The following is a 20,768-nucleotide window of genomic DNA, read 5'->3' as shown; positions in this document are numbered from 1 at the left end:
TAAGTGCTGGCAATGCAAAGAGGTGGAAGGAATGTTTTTTCATATGTGGTGGACTTGTAAAAGGATAAAAGAGTATTGGGAAATGATCCATAATGAACTGAAAAAAAAAAGTTTAAATGTACTTTCCCCCCAAAACCAGAGTCCTTTCTGTTGGGAATAATTCAGACTGAAATCCCCAGGTGTCAAAAAAAGGTTATTTATGTATGCTACAACTGCGGCCTGTGTTTTGTTAGCCCCAAAATGGAAAATGAGTGAGGTCCCAACCAAAGAAGAATGGCAACGTAAGTTGACAGAATTGACACTTTTCAAAGTTACACCGTTCAGTTGGATTTGTGGCGCTGCAGAGGGATTATTTTGTGCTTGCACTCTGTTTTTTTTGGATGTTGAGCCAAGCTTTACGTAAGCTTCTGCAAAGATATTTAGGATGGTTTGGAGGTCATCCTCTGAGCGTGCACACACCACGTTTTCATCAGCCTATTGAAGCTCTATGACGGAAGTTACGGTAACCTTACTCTTTGCTTTCAGCCTGCTCAGAATAAGGAGCTTTCCATCTCTTCTATACTGTATACGATTTCTACTCCGGTGGGGAGTTTCCCTTCGACAAAGTGTAGGATCATGGCAGTGAAAATAATGAACAGAGTTGGGGCAATAAGACAAACCTGTTTAACACCTGATCTCATTGTGAATAGCTGTGTGTCCCACCACACCCCAAACACAACTCTGCTCCGGAGAACCGAGATCCGGCGTTTGGCTCGCTCGCTTTTTGCCCTCTTTCCCAGTTGCTCGCTTACGCGCGGCCAGGAGAAGGATGGCCACCCGGGGAAGGAAACCTTCCCAGCAGGGCAGCCTCTTCTTGCGCACGTTTGCCGGGGCCGCGGGGGGGGGGATTTCCTGCTGCATTCAGCTCCCCGCTCTCCCCAGCCAGCCGGTAAACGTGCGTAACGGGACGGCGAGCGCCCAGTGGCCAAGGCGAGAGGACAGGGAGCGCAGCCCCGGCGCTTCGACGGCGCGCCCGTTACCGGGAAAGGCTCCTCCTGCCCTCGCCCTGAGCGGAGGCGACGTCCGAGCGTCGGAGAGTCCTCCCAGCTGCCGTTAGAGGAGCCAGAGCTCTTCAGCGCCTCCTTGCGAAGCGCCGGCTGCTTAAGGAGCGCCTGCGCTCCCTTTCCGCCCTCTTTCCTCCTCCTCCTGGGCGGGCCTCGGATCCGCCTCCAGCCGCTGGCGGGGCCGAAAGGAACATGGTGGCCGCTTCCTCCCTCGCCAGCAACAGCGACGTTTCGGCTTGCTCGTGAGGCGGCGCCGGAGCGAGCCAGGCCGCGAGGGAGTCTCTGCGCCCGAGGCGACGACGGACGGGGAGCTCCGCGTCTGGCCAGCGCCGCCGGTGAGGCGGGGAGAGGAGAGCGCAGGGGGCCGGATGGGGAGGGCAGGCTGACAGGCGGACGAGAGCTCGGCCGCTTCCCGGGGCGCGTCCTCGGTTAGGAGACCCCCTTAGCTCGCCCTCCAAGAGGCTCGTTTTGGAGAGGGTGGCGGGGAGAGAGCGCGCGCGCGCAACCCGGCCAGGGCGAATGCAGAGTCGAGGACGTGGGGCTGGCTGTTTCGCCCCCCACGCACTTCCCCGGCGGCAGCAGCAGCAGCAGCCCTTTCCCCTCCCCATAGCATTGGGGCAAGTTGGGGGTGAGTGGGAAGGAAGGCTGGAAACGCAGAAAGGCGAAAGAGAGAGAGAGCGCGCGCGTGGGAATTGCGCCCGGGCCCGGAAGGGGTCGAGGTGGCCTCTCCAAAGCTTGGGCTGCCCTCTTTTGTATGGGGTTTGGGAAGCGGAGGGCGTTCGGCGGCAGCCCTCCTGATGTGGGGTTGGGAGGGGTGGCGGGGAAGAGTCTCGCGCACTGTTCTACTCGCTCCGCGTTTCCTCCTGGGAATGGCTGTCTCCTCCTCCTCCTCCTCGCCGCGCATGTCCTCACCTGCCCAAGGTGTGCTGGGCGGCGTTGGCTTGCAGGTGGGGATGGTTTAGGCAGCAGCTTGTCGCGGGGAAGAAGGCGGCCCCACAGGGCCCCATCCTTTCTTGCTGAGCATCGGGGGAGATGTGCCGCTTGTTGTCACATCTGCTGCGCATGCAGCGGAAAGCGGAAGCCCACACACCTGTGCGCGCCTTGTTGTCATTTTGCTGTCTATAGGACAGCCCCTCCAAGTGCCCCTGTTTTCCAGGGACAGCCCCGGATTTACAGACGCCGTCCCAGTTTCTGGTTTCACTCCAGAATGTTTCCTTAGGGCGTCCCTATTTTCATTGGAGAAATGTTGGCGTGTATGGGGTTATGCGACCCCGGAGCCAAGGAGATAAGTAACCATGAAAAGACATTTGAAGGCAGCCCTGTAGAAGGAGGTTTTTGATGCTTAATGTCTTATTATGTTTTTGTATATGTTGGAAGCCACCCAGAGTGTCTGGAGCAATAATAATAATAATATTATTATTATGATGGAATAGTACGTCCCTGTTTTCATCACCAAAATGTTGGAGGGTATGCTGTGAAGAGTAGCTTGCTTGCTAGGTGGTGGTTTTTACAAGGCAGTTTCTTCTTGAGATCATCATCAGTTTTGAGGAAAGTGGTAGCAAGCTGCTTTCACTGGGCATTGCCATGTTTAGCAATAATATTTCCAATGTGTTTCAGCAATAGTTTCAGTTTTTCATTATCGGTGTGAGAAAGCCATTATAACTGAATTCCTGGTGGGGAAAAAATCCTGCTTAGTATTTGCTCCGAATGTTCCCTCTCCCTGTCCCCGCCCCCCAAACTTTTGGCTTCCTCTGTGCCTGGCAGATGGAGGATTAGTTAGTTGAAAGGGCCCCCTTGGATGCCAGCACAAAGGAGATATATTCTGCAGGTGTTGAGGTAACTTTCTACCTTATCTGCTTTTTTCCTGCCAACTCCTCTCTTGAGTTCCTGTGTGATTTGACTTAACTCTAGAAGGAAATTGTGTAAGAAATCCTCAACATTATTTCTCAGGAAAGAGTAGAAATAAGCCAGTTGCTGTGATGTGTCATGATGTCTGTTGCTATGTGAGCTGAGTTCTGTAGTATTTTGACAAAAAAAATAAATGGCAGTAATTCATGAGTAATTATTCAGGCAGTTTTCAGTTTCTGTTTACACCTGTGTTTGGGGACTTGGCTACAAGAGCTAATATTATTAAGTGGACTTACCAGTACCTTCCAGCCGTGCTGCTGGTGTTGTGCAATATTTTGGTTCACTTTTTGTGTTTGGTACATAACACTTTTGTGTATGTAATGCTGCTCAGTACTATTCTGTATGTGCTATTTTGCTGCGTTATATGTTGAAAGCAAATAAAGAAATGTGATCCCCAAAGCTTTGAACTGTAAAAACATCTAGAGTTTAGTTCCATGTTTTGGTGCAGACTCTTCTCTAATAAACCAAAAGAGATATGTCTTCGCAGCAGTATCTGCTAAAAATAACTGGGCCTTGGGTAGTACAGCATCTTGATTGTGACTAGTTTGCAAATCTAGCAAACTTGCAAACTAGTTAATAGCACTGTCTGCGTTTGTGAATGAAGAATTCTCAGTCCAAGCTGTTTGCAGTGGTACTTTACTATGCTTTAAACTAGGAATGTCCAACTGGGGGCTAAATCCTGCCCCAGGATCATCTTTACACGGTTCCTGGTGGGCCCTGTCAGATTTTATAAATGTGCCATATTCCTAGGTGATTATTATTATTATGATTATATATTTATTAATACCCTAACAGGGACTCAAGGTGGCTTACAGATAAAATAAGAACAGCTCAGAGCGTGGTGCTGATAATGCCAAGGTTGCAGGTTTGATCCTTGTAAGGGACAGATGCATTTTCCTCAGGGTCCCTTCCAACTCTACAGTTCTATGAAGAGCATAGAAAAAAACCCAATAATTAAAAAACAATTAAAGACACACACATACGATCTATGTATGATCTACAGGCAATCACAACAAAAACGGCACCAGGCCCCTCATTAAAAGCAGTCACTTCCCAAAGGCCTGTTCTTCACCTGTTGGCAGAAGGACAACTAGGAGGGAGCCGGTCTAGCTTCTCTAGGGAGAGAGCTCCAAAGTCTGGGAGCAGCCACCAAGAAGGCCCCGCTCAGCATCCCGACCAAGCGTGTCTGGGAGGGCGGCAGGACTGAGAGAAAGGTCTTCTCCCAAAGACCTCAGAACTCAGGCTTGTTTGTATGAGGGGATACTGTTTATCAGATAGCTTGGACCTAAGCCATACAGGGTTTATAGGTCACAACCAGCACTTTGAATTGTGCCCGGAAACAGTCCAGGAGCCAGCGGAGCTGTTGTAACGAGGGAGTTGTCTGCTCATGATAACCAGCCCTGTTCAACGGTCTGGCTGCAGCTCTTTGAGCCTGTTGAAGTTTCTGAGCCCTTTTGAAAGGCAGCCCATGTAGAGTACATTGCCGTAATCTGGGCAGGATATAACCAAGGCTTCTGGCACTGGGATGCTAACTCTGCTCTCAAACCTTCACATCCATGAGGGATTTTTCTCTCTCTTTATCGTGTGGCCTTCACTAGCTTTGGGACTCCAACTCTGTCAACCCCCAGGAGCCAGAAGGGCAACCATGTGGCAAAGGAAGCTCCTCTTGTGGCTTTTGTAGGCCCCTGATTTTTCTATTCCCTTTTGCATCCTCTTCGTATTAAAAATGTTTTTCTTCTTCTAATGACTGTCTTTTATTTTTACCTGCTGTTGCTAAAGCAATGAATTTGGTGACCTCTCTTCTCTGGATCATCATTGTTGACCCACCAGGGGGAGGCCACGGGATGAGGTGGGTGCTGGAAATCTGCTCCATCTCCCGATGACCAGATTATGTATTACCTGCCTTCCTTCTGCACCCCCAACACTTCCCCGCTCCCCATGCAGATTTAAAGAAGGCAGTTGAATCTTTGCAAGAAGCTTGTCTGTGTTGTGTCTCTCAGGGAGCTGGCTTGCCCCACCCTAAAGGGAAAAAGGACTCCATTAAAGAAAAAGAGGGAGGGGGGTCTTTCCTCCCCATCCTTTCCTCTTTTCACATTCCTCCGAAAGAAATGTGGGAAGCAGCTCCTTTGGCCTTTTCGTCCTTCCTGTGAATCTGTCATGGATTCTTTCATTGCGATTCCTGTGTTGCATGGGGGTCCCTTTGTGGTTGTTGTTTAGTCATTTAGTTGTGTCCAACGCTTCGTGACCCCATGGACCAAAGCACGCCAGACACTCCTGTCTTCCTTCCACTGTCTCCCGAAGTTTGGTCAAACTCATGCTGGTAGCTTCAAGAACACTGTCCAACCATCTCATCCTCTGTTGTCCCCTTCTCCTTGTGCCCTCCATCTTTACCCGCATCAGGGTCTTTTCCAGGGAGTCTTCTCTTCTCATGAGGTGGCCAGAGTCTTGGAGCCTCAGCTTCAGGATCTGTCCTTCCAGTGAGCACTCAGGGCTGATTTCCTTCAGAATGGATCGGTTTGATCTTCTTGCAGTCCATGGGACTCTCAAGAGTCTCCTCCAGCACCATAATTCAAAAGTGTCCCTTACAACTCTGCAATCCTATGGTTCATCTCCTCCAGCTCTAAATACATGTCCAAATACCAGCAATCCCTGAGATAGAAAAGTTAAGTTAAGTGTGGAAAGCTTCCTATTCTCCTGAAGACCACATTACATCATGGGCGATCTTCAGGGGACCGTATGCCAGTGCTGGGCACGTCCGGAGTAAAAAGTGGGTGGAACACTGAATTACCTTTGTACAGTAGGCTGAGGGAGTCTGTCCCAGGGAGCACCTTTGAAATCTCTGCAGAGGAGAGAAAAATGCTCCTAAAAATGATGGTTGAGGTTTGTAGAGTGCCCTGGACTGTGCTTTGAAGCCCAGACAATCCACTGATCGTTGTGGCTTTAGAGAGGTTTACAGGTGCTGCAGATCAGTGGCACCTGAAACTCCCTTTTGGGCTGGCATCACCTTTAGCTGCCCCATACCTGCCATTGCATGTAAGGCCAGGTGAGCATGGCTTGAGTAAAAGGGCTTGGCAGCCCTAATCAGGCCCACAGCATGGAAATTCTCTCATCCCCCGTTAACCCAAAACTTTGATAAATTGCTTTAAATAAACTGGATCTTCTGAGAATGCAAATTTTCTTCAATAGGTGCATTGTGGGTTTTGTTTTTCAAATAGTTGGTGTCAGCTGCCCACTCATGACTTGCTGTCAAAATAGGAAACCATCCTAGACACATGACAGAAAAATAAACATATGGTTTAACAATATAATCTAGGTTGGCTGTTATGAAACACTGATTTGAAAACATAAGTAATAAGGGCTGAATGAGATGTGATGACAGTAGGTTTGAGTGTCATGTGTGGCATTTATAACAACAAAAAGTGCACATGAATTGGGAATGCAGAGAACTTCCTATACCTCCCCTTTCCACGTGCCTTTAACTCCTTTGAAATAATTTCCAGTATCAGAGCTAGGGAGATAAATGTCAGGCGTGTGTGTGTTTTAGTGCTGTTAAAATCAGACATCCCATTCTGAGAAAATGGGGGAATTCCACGTGTAAAACATACAGAACTTCCGCTGTCAAATCCAGTTTAGTTTTAAATTCAGTCTGATAAGCATTGCGGTGAAGAACTCCTAAAAACAAAGGATCCCATATTCCTATAACTTGAATATATAGCTAATATATATGAGCCAAAACAAAAGCAAAAATCCCTAATCTGGGTGTTCATGGGTAGCTAGGCCAAGAAAACCAAACTGCTGTACTTGTTGAAAAGGTAAACTCAAAACAAACATGGCTGAAATGGAATCCAAAGGAATCTTTGTAGTTTTCCTTGTCTAATCCATTGATCAACTACTTTTCTTTCACTTTAACGGTAGCAGTGGTATTTATTGACAAAATAACATGTCAGTTCTGTCCTGCGGAAGAAGGCAGCATTAATCTCCCCCTTCCTTTCTTATGGACAGCCTGTTTGCGGCATTCATTTTTCATCTCCATGAGTGACAGGAACGTGACGTGCTACCCCGCCATTGTGCAAAAACCTCAAGTATTTTATTTATCTCATTAAATTATTTCGACCCCAAACAATTGGGGGGGGGGAGTGCCAAAAGCAGCTTCCAAACATCTGTAGTAAAAAATAAATAAGGATCCCATATTCCTATAACTTGAATATATAGCTAATATATATGAGCCAAAACAAAAGCAAAAATTCCTAATCTGGGTGTTCATGGGTAGCTAGGCCAAGAAAACCAAACTGCTGTACTTGTTGAAAAGGTAAACTCAAAACAAACATAGCTGAAATGGAATCCAAAGGAATCTTTGTAGTTTTCCTTGTCTAATCCATTGATCAACTACTTTTCTTTCACTTTAACGGTAGCAGTGGTATTTATTGACAAAATAACATGTCAGTTCTGTCCTGCGGAAGAAGGCAGCATTAATCTCCCCCTTCCTTTCTTATGGACAGCCTGTTTGCGGCATTCATTTTTCATCTCCATGAGTGACAGGAACGTGACGTGCTACCCCGCCATTGTGCAAAAACCTCAAGTATTTTATTTATCTCATTAAATTATTTCGACCCCAAACAATTGGGGGGGGGGGAGTGCCAAAAGCAGCTTCCAAACATCTGTAGTAAAAAATAAATAAAAAAGCTGTGTCCTAATGTTTACCATCTAAAATACATGACAAGGAAGAAGGGATTGGGAAGGAGAAGGGGGAAAACTAACTCAGGCACCACAACCTAGCAATTCTAAAATACAGACACGCTTTTACTCTCGCAAGATTGAACGTATTGCCCTCGGCTGTACTTGAGGGACGATTCCAACAGATTCCATACGAAAAATGCTTCTGTCCCTGTGGAGATGGCAGCACCGAATTGGTGGCACATGCCCTTCTGGCTTGCACTCTTTATAAAGACTTGAGGAATGAGATTATCACCGCTCTTTAGTTGTCCATTCCAGGTTGCCCAGCCACTGCCCCAGTGTCCTTTCTCTTGGCAGATCAAGGTGAGCAGGTGACAGCAAAGTTTGCCAGGTTTTTAGCTGGGGCAATCAGAATAAGATCCACCATTTGACTACTGATTCAGAACCCTAAAATGTATTTTACATAATTGACTTTTTATTTCTATTCTTTGTATATCATATTATTGTTTCATTGCTACGGCCGATGGCTGACGCATATAAAGATTCATTTATTCAAGCTCAGGCACCTGTTCTCAAAATGATTCGCTGGGATTGAATGGTTCAGATTGCCTGATGCAATGGCTGCTGCTAGGTGACAGTTTAGGGAGAGCTAAAGAGAGCTGAAAATCAGCAGAAATTATGGGATAGCCCTGCTTCTCTTCCCCTCTGCTTCTGCCTGATGGAAGGAGCATAAGAATCGAGGTGGTAAAGTCCAGTGGTTGATCTATAATTTTCTATAGTGGGTGGTTGTGGACAAATTCCGGCTGTAAATGATTAAGCTGATAAAAATAGGAATATATCCAGCACTGCGAGATAATATTGTAAGTAATAATAAGAATAATAAAAAGGCTGTTGGCAAGTTAGCTTTTAAGCTGAGCAGTGAGAGTAGTTTTTTTGTTTGCCAAGTGCCTCTGTTTTGGTCTGTTTGAAGCGGATGTGGATTGTGTAACATTGATATAAGTGAGTAACTCAGTTCATAGTATCATTTTTTGGTTCCCGTGCACCAATACGATTGTCCAGAGATCTAGTTTCTTGTTACCGCATTGTGCCGTCGAGATGGTACTTGCTAACAAATACTCCTTTCAGAAAATCTGGCGGCTTGGTACGTTAGAGGCTTGGTTTTAAACATTTGTGGAACTGCTACTCGTGTGTCGTAAAGGGATCTTGAACAGTCTAGTTTAAGGCTATTGGTAACAAAGGGAGAAAAACCGTTCAGGTTAGTTTTACGATACCTGTGAAACATGGCTCGGCCGAGTTTAATTCTTTGGATTGCCACATCAAGCTCATGGTCTTTCTGTTTCTGTTTTCCACCCTGAAATTAAGACCTGGCCAGTGTACAAATTAAAGCAGCAAAATCATGTGAGTGGGTGAAGAAGCCAGGCATGTCTGGATATGAAATGCTTTGGATGTTGCTGGATGGGAAATGCTGAGCTGGATGAACCATTTGTTTGACTGAATTAAGACAACTTCCTACATTCATGTAATACAGTGGTACCTTGATTCTCAAACTTAATCCGTTCTGGAAGTCCGTTCCAAAACCAAGGCACCCTTTCCTATAGAAAGTACAGTGGTGCCTCGCAAGACAAAAATAATCCGTTCCGCGAGTCTCTTCGTCTAGCGGTTTTTTTGTCTTGCGAAGCAACCCTATTAGCGGCTTAGCGCTATTGGCGGTTTAGCAGTTTAGCGGCTATTAAAGGCTTAGCGGCTTAGCGGCTAAAAGGCTATTAGCGGCTTAGCGGCTTAGAAAAAGGGGGGAGACTTTTTCGTCTCGCGAAGCAAGCCCATAGGGAAATTCGTCTTGCGAAGCGCATCGAAAAACGGAAAACCCTTTCGTCTAGCGGGTTTTTCGTCTTGCGAGGCATTCGTCTTGCGGGGCACCACTGTAATGCTAACCGGCAAAATGTTCTAGACTTTTCATGACCTTAGAATTGTAGAGTTGGAAGGGAATACAATTGCTTCTAGCAATTTCAGATCAAATGATTCTTTCCTCAAATGCTGTCAGAGGGCTCACTCAGAACCCTCTTGTGCTAGTGGTGGCGAGAAGAGACAAGACAAAACAGCTTGTCAAATGCCCTGGCTGAAGAGAACATCACGTCCAGAGCAGGCAAGAACATATTGTGAAACTGAAAGTTCATCGATGGCCAACGTGGAAGGTGGCTGCTCAAAAGTTTTTGAACCCCAGTTGTTTTTACTGGACACCAATTTCAACTTTCCCTCCCCATGCATAGATAAATGGTGGCTCAGATCTTCACTGCAAGGAAATCTAAACCTCCCTGTTAGGAACACAGGGATAACGAAACTGACTTGAAAATGTCCTGCTAGCCATATTTTCTGGGAACCAGATTTTACTATAAGATCAGTATTGCACTGAGGGGTTTTATATGAGCTAGACCACCCCACAATAGCACTGTTTTCATTGTCCTTGCTGCTAGTGGCGTTGATAGGTTTTAATCTAATCACAGAATTGTTGACTTGTAAGGGATCCTGAGGATCTTCCAGTTCAGGGTTTCCCAAACTTGAGTCCCCAGCTGTTTTCGGACTACAGTTCCCATCATCCCTGACCGCTAGCTAGGGATGGTGGGAGTTGTAGTCCAAAAACAGCTGGAGACCCAAGTTTGAGAAATGCTGATCTATTCCAACCCACTTCAAAGCAGAAATATGCAGCTGTCCCTTACGGGGATCAAACCTGCAACCTTGGCGTTATCAGTACCACACTCTAACCAACTGAGCTATCCGGGGTCATGTTGAAGTATATATTCTTGTTTTATTTGGCCCCTGTCTGTAGGATGAGGACACGGGTGGTGCTGTGGGTTAAACCACAGAGCCTAGGATCAGAAGGTTGGCGGTTCGAATCCCCGCGACGGGGTGAGCTCCCGTTGCTCGGTCCCAGCTCCTGCCAACCTAGCAGTTCGAAAGCACGTCAAAGTGCAAGTAGATAAATAGGTACCGCTCCGGCAGGAAGGTAAACGGCGTATCCGTGCCCTGCTTTGGTTCGCCAGAAGCGGCTTAGTCATGCCGGCCACATGACCCGGAAGCTGTACGCCGGCTCCCTTGGCCAATAAAGCGAGATGAGCACCGCAACCCCAGAGTCAGTCACGACTGGACCTAATGGTCAGGGGTCCCTTTACCTTTACCTTATCTGTAGGATGGGATAGTACAGAAACTGAAATCTGCTTTCCCCCTACCCCCTACTCAGATCTGTCTTTACCTGCCTTTTTGCTCCCTTTTCTTGCTCATCTCAGACCAAACTATCGGCTGCCTGGCCGTTTGATCTTGCTGTTTTCTTGCCATTTGGCTCTTTCCTACAGACAGGAAACCAGGCTTTTCGGTCTTCTGGCTGGTGAACATCTTATGTAACCTGTTAAGACTATGATTTCTGCAGAATCTGTTCCTCGCATATGTACAGACACACCAGAAAAATGCTGTGAGATTTTCTTTTATGCCTCGCCCAATAATTCCCAAACAACGTATGTACTGTGGGAAAACTGCTACCGGGCAGCAAGGAATCAGTACTTTTGTGAGCCTAAAGCACCTATCCACAGGAGATGCTGAGTTCTGGGCTTCTGGCCTGTTCATCCTCTGCCGAGTCTGCTGCATCTTCAGAAAAGGTCGCATGTTGTATCTCTGTATGAATCCCTGCTCTGAGCTTCCAGTCAGGTGACATGCTGAGGACGACAACTTACACAGAAATGCAGGGACAGGGTTTTCCTCTGTGGGCACATGTACAGGTAGTACTGTGTCTCTAATCTTCAGAAATAACCGAGACACACCTCAATAGTCCAGTGGTACCTCTGGCTGCAAACGGGATCTGTTCCGGAGGCCCGTTCGCAACATGAAAAGAACGCAACCCGCAGCGGTGCGTCAGTGCACATGTGGGTTGCGATTCGCCACTTCTGCGCATGCGTGTGACGTCATTTTACGTGTCTGCGCATGCGCGAGCAGCGATACCTGGAAGTAGCCCTTTCTGGTACTTCCGGGTCGCCGTGGGTTGTAACCTGAAAAAAACATAACATGAAGCAAACGTAACATGAGGTATGACTGTACAGTTATCTTGATTTTGTTTATTTTTTTCATGTGAAAAGCTTTCCAGTAATAGTAGACTGTAGAAGGAATACAGGTGACTGCATTGGAGAAACAGGTTGTTCACAGCAGAACAAATGTAACTGCTTGGTTGGAGGAAATTGTGAGCAGCTTAGAGGCAAACGAAAGACATGTCAGGTCTGGCAGGAAGTAGGGCTGGGCGATATATCACCAGCTAAACATCACGATATACTAATGTACAGTGGAACCTTGATTCTCAAACAGCTTCGTTGATGAACAAATCGGCTCCCAAACACCGAAAACCCGGAAGTAAGTGTTCTGGTTTTCTAACGTTTTTTGGAAGCCGAATGTCCGATGCAGCTGTCAGCTATTGTTTCCGGGGCACCTGCACCAGTCGGAAGCTGCGCCTTAGTTTTTGAACGTTTCGGGAGTCGAACGGACTTCCGGAACGGATTAAGTTCGAGAACCAAGGTATACTGATATATCACAATGTCTGAAAGGGAGCTATGTGGAGGCTTGCTTCACAGTTTTCCCCACATTCTGATTTTTGCATACACACAAACACACACACACACCATGATTTGTGATGTATTCTTGCCAGGTCAGAAATGATGAAGCCGATATCACGATATGCACTTGAAACCGGTTTTGGGTGATATATTGCCCAGCCCTAAAAGGTGCCAGTCTCTCTGTTCTTCTGTGTCTTGCACGTCAGACTTTCTTAGTATTTCATAGTAACTGTAGCCCTTCAATTCTGAGATATTACTGGGACTACTCTGTAAACCAGATTTTAATATCCATGTTATAAAATGGTCCAGTTGTAATGCTGGAATATCATATTGGAATATCTGGTAGATGAAATGGCTCATCAGAGATGTAATAATGCATATAAATGTCTGAGGTATACAGATGCTAGTCATTTTTCGCAGCTAACAGTGAGTTTAAAGTTAATTTCCCACTTTTTTCTAGTTTTGGGTTATGACCTTTTTTAAAAAAAGGGGGGTCAATGTTCTTTGCTATATAACTGTTACTGACTCAAAAATGACAAACGTCTACTGTTGAAGGCATTTTAATTATTCTGTATCTAAATACTATTCTTGAAAGTAAATAAAAATATCCAAAATGAGGAGAGGGACGTGATAATGTTGTCTCCACGGCTGCTTTTAAGACATCTGTATCTGTTATAGTAGAATGCCGTCCTTAATTCCCTTCCAACGATTCATGTTTCAGTTTTGAATTCACCGGCATATCTTCTGCATATTGAAGATATATTTGCTGTTAAACAGAGTGTTTATCATGGAAACGGTCAAAAGCATATGATGTGAATGACCTTCCCCCCATCTGGAGGTTGATAAGGCTCCTCTGACACACAGAAGAAAATGGTGTCAGAATGATTTGCAATTGCATCTTGATGTTACTTCCATAAAGAAGAAAATACTGTAGCTTTTCTGCGTTCCTATGGCTTTTACATTATAGGGTTCGGAGTTTGTTTGGTGTGTGGGTTGTTTTTGTGTGTTTGCACATCGTGTTCTAGTACAGTGGTACCTCGGGTTACATACGCTTCAGGTTACATACACTTCAGGTTACAGACTCCGCTAACCCAGAAATAGTGCTTCAAGTTAAGAACTTTGCTTCAGGATGAGAACAGAGATTGTGCTCCGGCAGCGCGGCAGCAGCAGGAGGTGCCATTAGCTAAAGTGGTGCTTCAGGTTAAGAACAGTTTCAGGTTAAGAACGGACCTCCGGAATGAATTAAGTACTTAACCCGAGGTACCACTGTACTCATCTTCAGTTTTAGAAACTCAGATATATAAGCTAGGTGCCAAATGGTGCCTTAAACCAAGGTTACAGTCGCGGAAATGGAACGTCTAGTTGCCATTTTGGCGCAAGACTTCTCCAGTGTCTTATTTTTCAAATGATGGAGTGACTTGGATTGAGTCTAAGTTAGACATCCGGCTAGTTCAGAGGACAACCTTGAGCTAGGTTAAGAGCTTTGAGAACTTAAAGAAGAAAAGTCACTTGATTCAGGGACAGTTCACGTATATATTGGCCTAATCCAACTTCTTTTTTGTAATGGTGACCATTTGTAGCGATAATATGCTCCACAACTTTGAGCAGGGCATCGGGGTGGGGTAAGTGATGACTGTGGTGTTCATACGGAGCCCCCGGTCGTCTCACGGACTATTGACTCGTACACCACTAATCCGCTGCCACCAACCAGGTCCACCTTGGTAAAATCACTTCAGTCTCAGTCAGCTTCTCAATTAATAAAGAAGAGTGTATTTTATTTCAGACACAAACAAAACTTTTACGGCATTCCGAACACTGTTGCTCTTTACTTTCTTAGTCTTATTTTCCTCACTCTATCTCTTCTACCTCCCCACACTCAAGAACCCACTGCTCTAACTGTCTCTCTATTACCAGCTCCTTTCCCAACCAGCCAACCCACTAAAACCAACCAACTACCCACCAATAACTCCCATTGAGCTCCTCCCCCCGAACTCCTCCCCGAACTGGTTTTATAGTCCCACTGACTCCACCCCCTGGGTCCTGACTGTGCAACCTGTTTAACTATTTCCCCTCCAGCGCTCTCTCATATATGTTAACGTCACAACGACAACAATTAACTATAACGTTGTTTTCAGCTCCGGCTCAGGTTGGTTTTGGTTCCTGAAATTTGTTCTGGTTGTGCAGATAAAATATAACAGCATTATACAGGGTAGGGTATTAAGTTTGTGAAAACAGTCAAGTTCCAAGGATTATCAGGCATGCACCTCCAGATGGTGGAGACATCAGACACCATCCTAGCATCCAGGCATCTTCTGATAGCCAGGTGCAAAATGCACCTAGCACCTGGCTAATTTCGAACACTGCTCATCTTGCTTCACAAGTATATCAAGTTTGATGACTTTAACTGGGAACAATAGTCTTTGCGCACTCCTACTCGCAAACATCAAATGTTTTGCTCAACATAACATCGTTTTGAAACACACTAGTAATAGTGAGGGTAGGAAAGGCTTGGCATTGTAAGATTTCTTTTGCCGTGGTTGTGAACAGCCCAGCAAAATGGGAAAGGCTTGCTGCAAACCATTGATCTAATATGCAGAAATGAGCCTGGTAACTTGTTAGTTTTCCTTCTCCTGGCTTGGTAATAGAAAAATAATGGTTTAAATGTACTGCCTGGTTCGATGGAATTGAAAATGTACTATTGCTAGATGGGGGAAATGATCCAAATAGGTTTTGACTTTGGGGATTACCTTTAGCTGACTATAGGCAAAAAGGTAAAGGTAAAGGACCCCTGGACGGTTAAGTCCAGTCAAAGGTGACTATGAGGTTGCGGCGCTCATCTTGCTTTCAGGCTGAGGGAGCCGGCGTTTGTCCACAGACAGCTTTCCGGGTCATGTGGCCAGCAGAACTAAACTGCTTCTGGCGCAATGGGATACCATGATGGAAACCAGAGCGCATGGAAACGCCGTTTACCTTCCTGCTGCAGCGGTACCTATTTATCTACTCTAGCTGGTATGCTAGGCTGGCAGAAGCAGTGGGAGCTCACCCTGTCGTGCAGATTCGAACTGCCAACCTTCCATTCGGCAAGCCCCAAAGGCTCAGTGGTTTAGACTACAGCGCCACCCATATCCCTTTTAGCTGATTATATCAGCTATTGTATACCATCTTTCGGAAAATATTTTAATTTGAAAGCTGGCTAATATATCAAATGGAAACTGCATTTTAGGACTGCTTGGGCAATACGGGGATGTGGATTCTGAGTCCTGGAAGCTGCATACAGCTGTCGTGGCTACATACATTGTGGCATGATGGTAGAGAGATGAATGCTTGCTGGCATTTTTCTTTGCACTGATTTTTCCCCCCTTTTCCTTTTTTGCTTTGCTTGAAGATTTTGATGTGATGATTCAGTGGAAACCAACCTGACTCACGTTATAAACATTTCATAAACATGAGACTATCATCAAGTAAAAATGAAACTGGTTCCCATAACTGCCATTTGAGGATTGGGGGGGGGGGGAGAGAAGTAAATTTGGGAGGTGCGGTTCAAAGAACTAAAAAAATACACATTTTTACATTTGGGAATTCTCACTTATGGACACAAGCAAGTTTGATTTCCATTCTCCCATCTTGCTTTACTCCCTACGGTTTTGCACCCAAATTCCAAAGGTCTAAGTCATTTTTATTCTCCTTGAATTTTATCTGTGAGATTATAAATCTATTAGTAAGTGGGGGGGGCGCACCCTTGATGTGCAGGTGTTTTGATTGACTTAGAAACCATTCCTTAGGTCTACTTAGAGGTAAGTCCCACTGTATTAAATGGGTCTTACACCCAGGCAAGCAGCTATGGAGTTGCAACCTCAGCTTCGAAAATGTGGTGTATTGGCTTACAGAAATGTAAAGTAATGGATCGGGTGTTTTGAATTGTTGTGCTTCACTTTTGTAAACTTCCCTGAGTTGTTGCTTTTAACTGAAGAGTACTAGAGATGTATACTAAATAATAATAAGTTCTGTAGACCTTGTTTTGAGGGGTTTTTTTCCTAGGAAAGAAAAACATTTTAGAAAGAATGTGTCACTCTGCACGTGTAGCAGTTTTTGTGGCTCTTGGCATTCCTATCCTGCTTTTTGCCTGCTATAGTTGCACAGTGACATTCCGAACTTACTTATTTGTCACCCTATGATCTTAAATAGTTAAGTGGTTTAAAACAGGCTTCCTCAACCTCGGCCCTTCAGATGTTTTTGGCCTACAACTCCCACGACCCCTAGCTAGCAGGACCAGTGGTCAGGGATGATGGGAATTGTTTTTTTTTTTATATAAAATTTTTATTGATTTTACAACATTTTTAAGAAAAACAAACAAACACTAAAAATGACAAACATACACGTATAATTTCAAACATATTTTCATAAACCTCTTTTCTTGGACTTCCCCATACCCCCCCTCTCTGCATCCCAATGTCCATAATTCAACTAGCAACTCCCAATTGTTACTTTCCAATCTCTATCATCTTAGTCCTCTTTTATAGTCTAGCCTTGTATCCCTGTACCCTTTTGCTTCTGGAAACCACAACATTTTAGCATTCATTAAGTTTATAGTAGTCCTTAAGATAGCTTTTAAATTTTCTCCACTCTTCTTCCACCGTCTCTTTTCGTTGGTCACGGATTCTGCCTGTCATCTCGGCCAGTATCATGTAGTCCATCACTTTCATCTGCCATTCTTCCACAGTGGGTAAATCTTGTGTCTTCCAATACTTTGCGATGAGTATTCTTGCTGCTGTTGTGGCATACATAAAAAAAAATTCTATCTTTCTTTGTCACCAATTGGCCGACAATGCCCAAGAGAAAGGCCTCTGGTTTTTTAGGAAAGGTACATTTAAGTACCTTTTTCATTTCATTGTAGATCATTTCCCAGAAGACCTTAATCTTCGGGCATGTCCACCAAAGGTGATAAAAGGTACCTTCAGTCTCTTTACACTTCCAACATTTATTATCGGGCAAATGATAGATTTTTGCCAGCTTGACTGGGGTCATGTACCACCTGTATACCATTTTCATAATGTTTTCCTTTAAGGCATTACATGCCGTAAATTTAATACCGGTGTTCCATAACCATTCCCAGTCAGCTGACATAATGTTATGTCCAACATCCTGAGCCCACTTAATCATAGCCGATTTAACTGTTTCATCCTGTGTGTTCCATTTCAACAGCAAGTTGTACATTCTAGATAAATTCTTAGTATTGGGTTCTAACAGTTCGGTTTCTAATTTTGATTTTTCCACCTGGAAACCGATTTTCCTGTCCTGTTTAAAAAATTCCATTATTTGACGATATTGGAACCAATTTTCTACTTTATGCTTCAGTTTCTCCTGACTTTGTAGTTTGAACTTATCTCCATCCTGTTCTAAAATTTCCCAATACTTCGGCCATCCGACCTCCATATTGAGTTTCTTCACTGCTTTAGCCTCCACTGGTGACACCCATCTAGGGGTTTTATTTTCCAATAGATCTTTATATCTTATCCAAACATTAAACAATGCTTTTCTAACAATATGATTTTTAAAGGCACTGTTAACTTTATCATACCAAAGATATGCATGCCAACCAAAAGCATTATTAAAACCTTCCAGATCCAAGATGTCCGTGTTCTCGAGGAGCATCCATTCTTTCAGCCAGCAAAAAGCTGCTGCCTCATAGTACAATTTTAGGTCCGGCAGGGCAAAACCCCCTCTTTCTTTAGCATCTGTCAATATCTTAAATTTAATTCGGGGCTTTTTGCCCTGCCAGACAAATTTCGAAATGTCTTTGTGCCACCTCTTAAAACATTCCATCTTGTCAAGAATCTGCAAGGTCTGAAACAAAAATAACATTCTAGGCAATACATTCATTTTAATTACTGCAATTCGGCCTAACATTGACAATTTCAAATTTGACCATATTTCTAGATCTTTTTTAATTTCTGACCAACATTTTTCATAGTTGTCCTTATACAAATTCACATTCTTAGATGTTAAGTAAACCCCTAGGTATTTCACCTTCTTTACCACAGTCAAACCTGTTTCCTCTTGAAATTTCTCCTTTTCCATATCTGTTAAGTTTTTCCCTAAAACTTTAGTTTTTTGCTTGTTCAACTTAAATCCAGCTACCTGGCCAAACTGTTGTATTATTTCTAAAACCTTTTTCGTACTAGTGTTTGGCTCTTGCAAAGTCAATACTAGGTCATCTGCAAACGCTCTTAACTTATAATGTTTAGCTCCGACCTGCACACCTTTGACCTGCTGGTCATTTCTTATCATGTTCAGCAACACCTCCAGAACTGAAATAAAAAGTAATGGGGAAATCGGGCACCCCTGTCGTGTTCCTTTTTCTATCTTAAGTTCCTCAGTCACAACATTGTTTACAATCAGTTTAGCTTTTTGTTCAGAATATATTGCAGCCATACCATTCTCAAAACCCTGGCCTACCCCCATCCCATGAAGATTCTTCCTCATAAAACTCCAAGAAATATTGTCAAAGGCTTTCTCCGCGTCCACAAAAATCAATACTGCTTTAGTGTTTATATTCACCTCTAGCTTTTCCAGAATGTCTATTACATTCCTTACATTGTCTGCCAGGTGTCTTTTAGGGAGAAAACCTGCTTGGTCCTTATGAATCTTCTCCATCAAGACTCTTTTAAATCTTTTTGCCAAAATGTCTGCAAAAATTTTGTAATCCACATTAAGGAGTGATATTGGGCGGTAGTTCTTGAGTTGGGTCTTTTCAGTCTCTGACTTTGGTATGAGTGAAATATATGCCTCTTTCCACGATTCAGGTGCCCTTTTTCCCTCGAGGATCTCGTTACAAACTTCTCTTAGTGGTTGAATCAGCCATTCCTTCAGCGATTTGTAGTATCTGGAAGTCAGTCCATCTGGTCCCGGAGATTTGCCCAGTTGCATATTCTGAATGGCAGCCTCTATCTCTTGTTCTGAGATTCTCTGGTTCAAGTCCATCTTACTTTGATGAGAGATGTTTTGTAATCCATATTTTCCAAGGAATTTGTCTATATCTTCTTCATTTTGCGGGCCTTGAGTGTAGAGTTTTTTGAAATAACTTAAAAAGCAATTTCTAATTTCATTAGGTTTAGATATATTCTTTCCATCCACCTCTAGGCTTGTAACTGTATTTAGTTTCTGCCTTTTCTTCAGTTGCCATGCCAAAAGTTTGCCACATTTATTTACTGATTCAAAAGTCTTTTGCTTCATTTGCTTTATCTTCCATTCAATCTCTTGGTTCATCAATTCCATATATTGTGTTTGATATAACTTGATCTCTCTTAAAATGTCCTGAGATTTTGGTTTTGTTCTTAATTTTCTCTCTCCTTCCTTTATCATTTCCAAAATCTTCTCTTTTTTCTCATTTTGTTTTTTCCTCTTTATTGAATTTTGTTGAATCAAAAATCCTCTCATAACCGCTTTACTTGCGTCCCAGATCACTCTTTTCTCCACGTCGGTCCTCAAATTTATTTCAAAATAGTCTTTTAGGGTCTTTTGGGCCTTCGTGAGAATCTCCTTATCTCGAAAGAGGGTGTCATTCATTCTCCATCTAAATTGACCAGTTATTGTGAGTTTCATCTCCATCTTCACGGCGTTATGGTCGGAGCAAGTTTTTGGGCAGATTTCCACTTTCTTAATCTTTGGGGCCATTCCACTAGTAACCCAGATTTGATCGATTCTGGTCCAGATCATCATTGCTTGGGAGAAGAAAGTTCCCTCTCTCTCCAGAGGGTTCCTTGTTCTCCATATGTCTATCAAGTCCATATTTTCTGTCATTTCGAAAAAAGTCTTAGGGAGTCTCCCTTCCTTGCTAACTGTTAGTCTTTGTGCCTTGTCCATGTTGGTGGAGACCACGCCATTCATGTCTCCCATGATTATCATATTGTAATCCAGATAGTCAGTGAGGGTTTCATGGAGTCTCTTAAAGAAGTCAGATTTGCCTTCATTTGGTGCATAAATTCCAACCACTAGAAGTTTTTCTCCTTGTATTTGTATCTCCACTGCCAGATATCTCCCTTGTTCGTCCTTGAATATCATTTTTGGAGCCCATTTCTCCTTCACATATATTACAACTCCTCTCTTCTTAACTTTGTCTGATGAAATAAATTCTTGTCCTAGCTTTTTATTTATAAGTAATCTCCTGTGGGCTCTGGTTATGTGAGTTTCTTGTAGGCATATCAAGTCCAGTTGTTCTCTATTCAATATATGAAATACTTGTCTTCTCTTCAAAGGCCCATTGAGCCCATTACAGTTCCAACTAAGGAATTGCAGAGCCATCTTGCTATTTTCCTGAGGCTCCTCCAACAGCTCCAAGTTGTTGCTCTTCTTCTGATGGTGGTGGTTTTTGTCCAATCGAGAGATTCAGGATATCCAGTGCTCTCCTCTGTTCTGCAAGTACGTCCACAGTCCCCTTCTGTAGGTCCTCCTGATATCTTGCCAAAAATTTGTCTTTATCTTGAATTGTCTTTATTTTCACCTTCTTTGCCTTGTAGTCAAATGACAGTCCTTGTGGGAATTCCCACCTGAAGCG

General features: G+C 44.0%; 1 protein-coding gene across 1 annotated transcript in view; it reads left to right on the top strand.

Moving 5' to 3' along the window:
• Positions 1-1,129: 1,129 nt before the first annotated feature.
• DENND4C (DENN domain containing 4C) overlaps positions 1,130-20,768 on the top strand; it is an 88,177-nt gene continuing 68,538 nt past the window's right edge. Inside the window, exon 1 of the mRNA XM_083483272.1 lies at positions 1,130-1,378. The gene's annotated coding sequence lies outside the window, so the exon portion shown is untranslated. The remainder of the gene's footprint in view (positions 1,379-20,768) is intronic.

This window comes from Podarcis liolepis (assembly GCF_965112155.1).
Source record: "Podarcis liolepis genome assembly, chromosome: 17".
Taxonomy (NCBI): domain Eukaryota; kingdom Metazoa; phylum Chordata; class Lepidosauria; order Squamata; family Lacertidae; genus Podarcis; species Podarcis liolepis.
The sequence above is the reverse complement of the archived record's forward strand: the minus strand, read 5'-3'. Positions and strand labels throughout refer to the sequence as shown.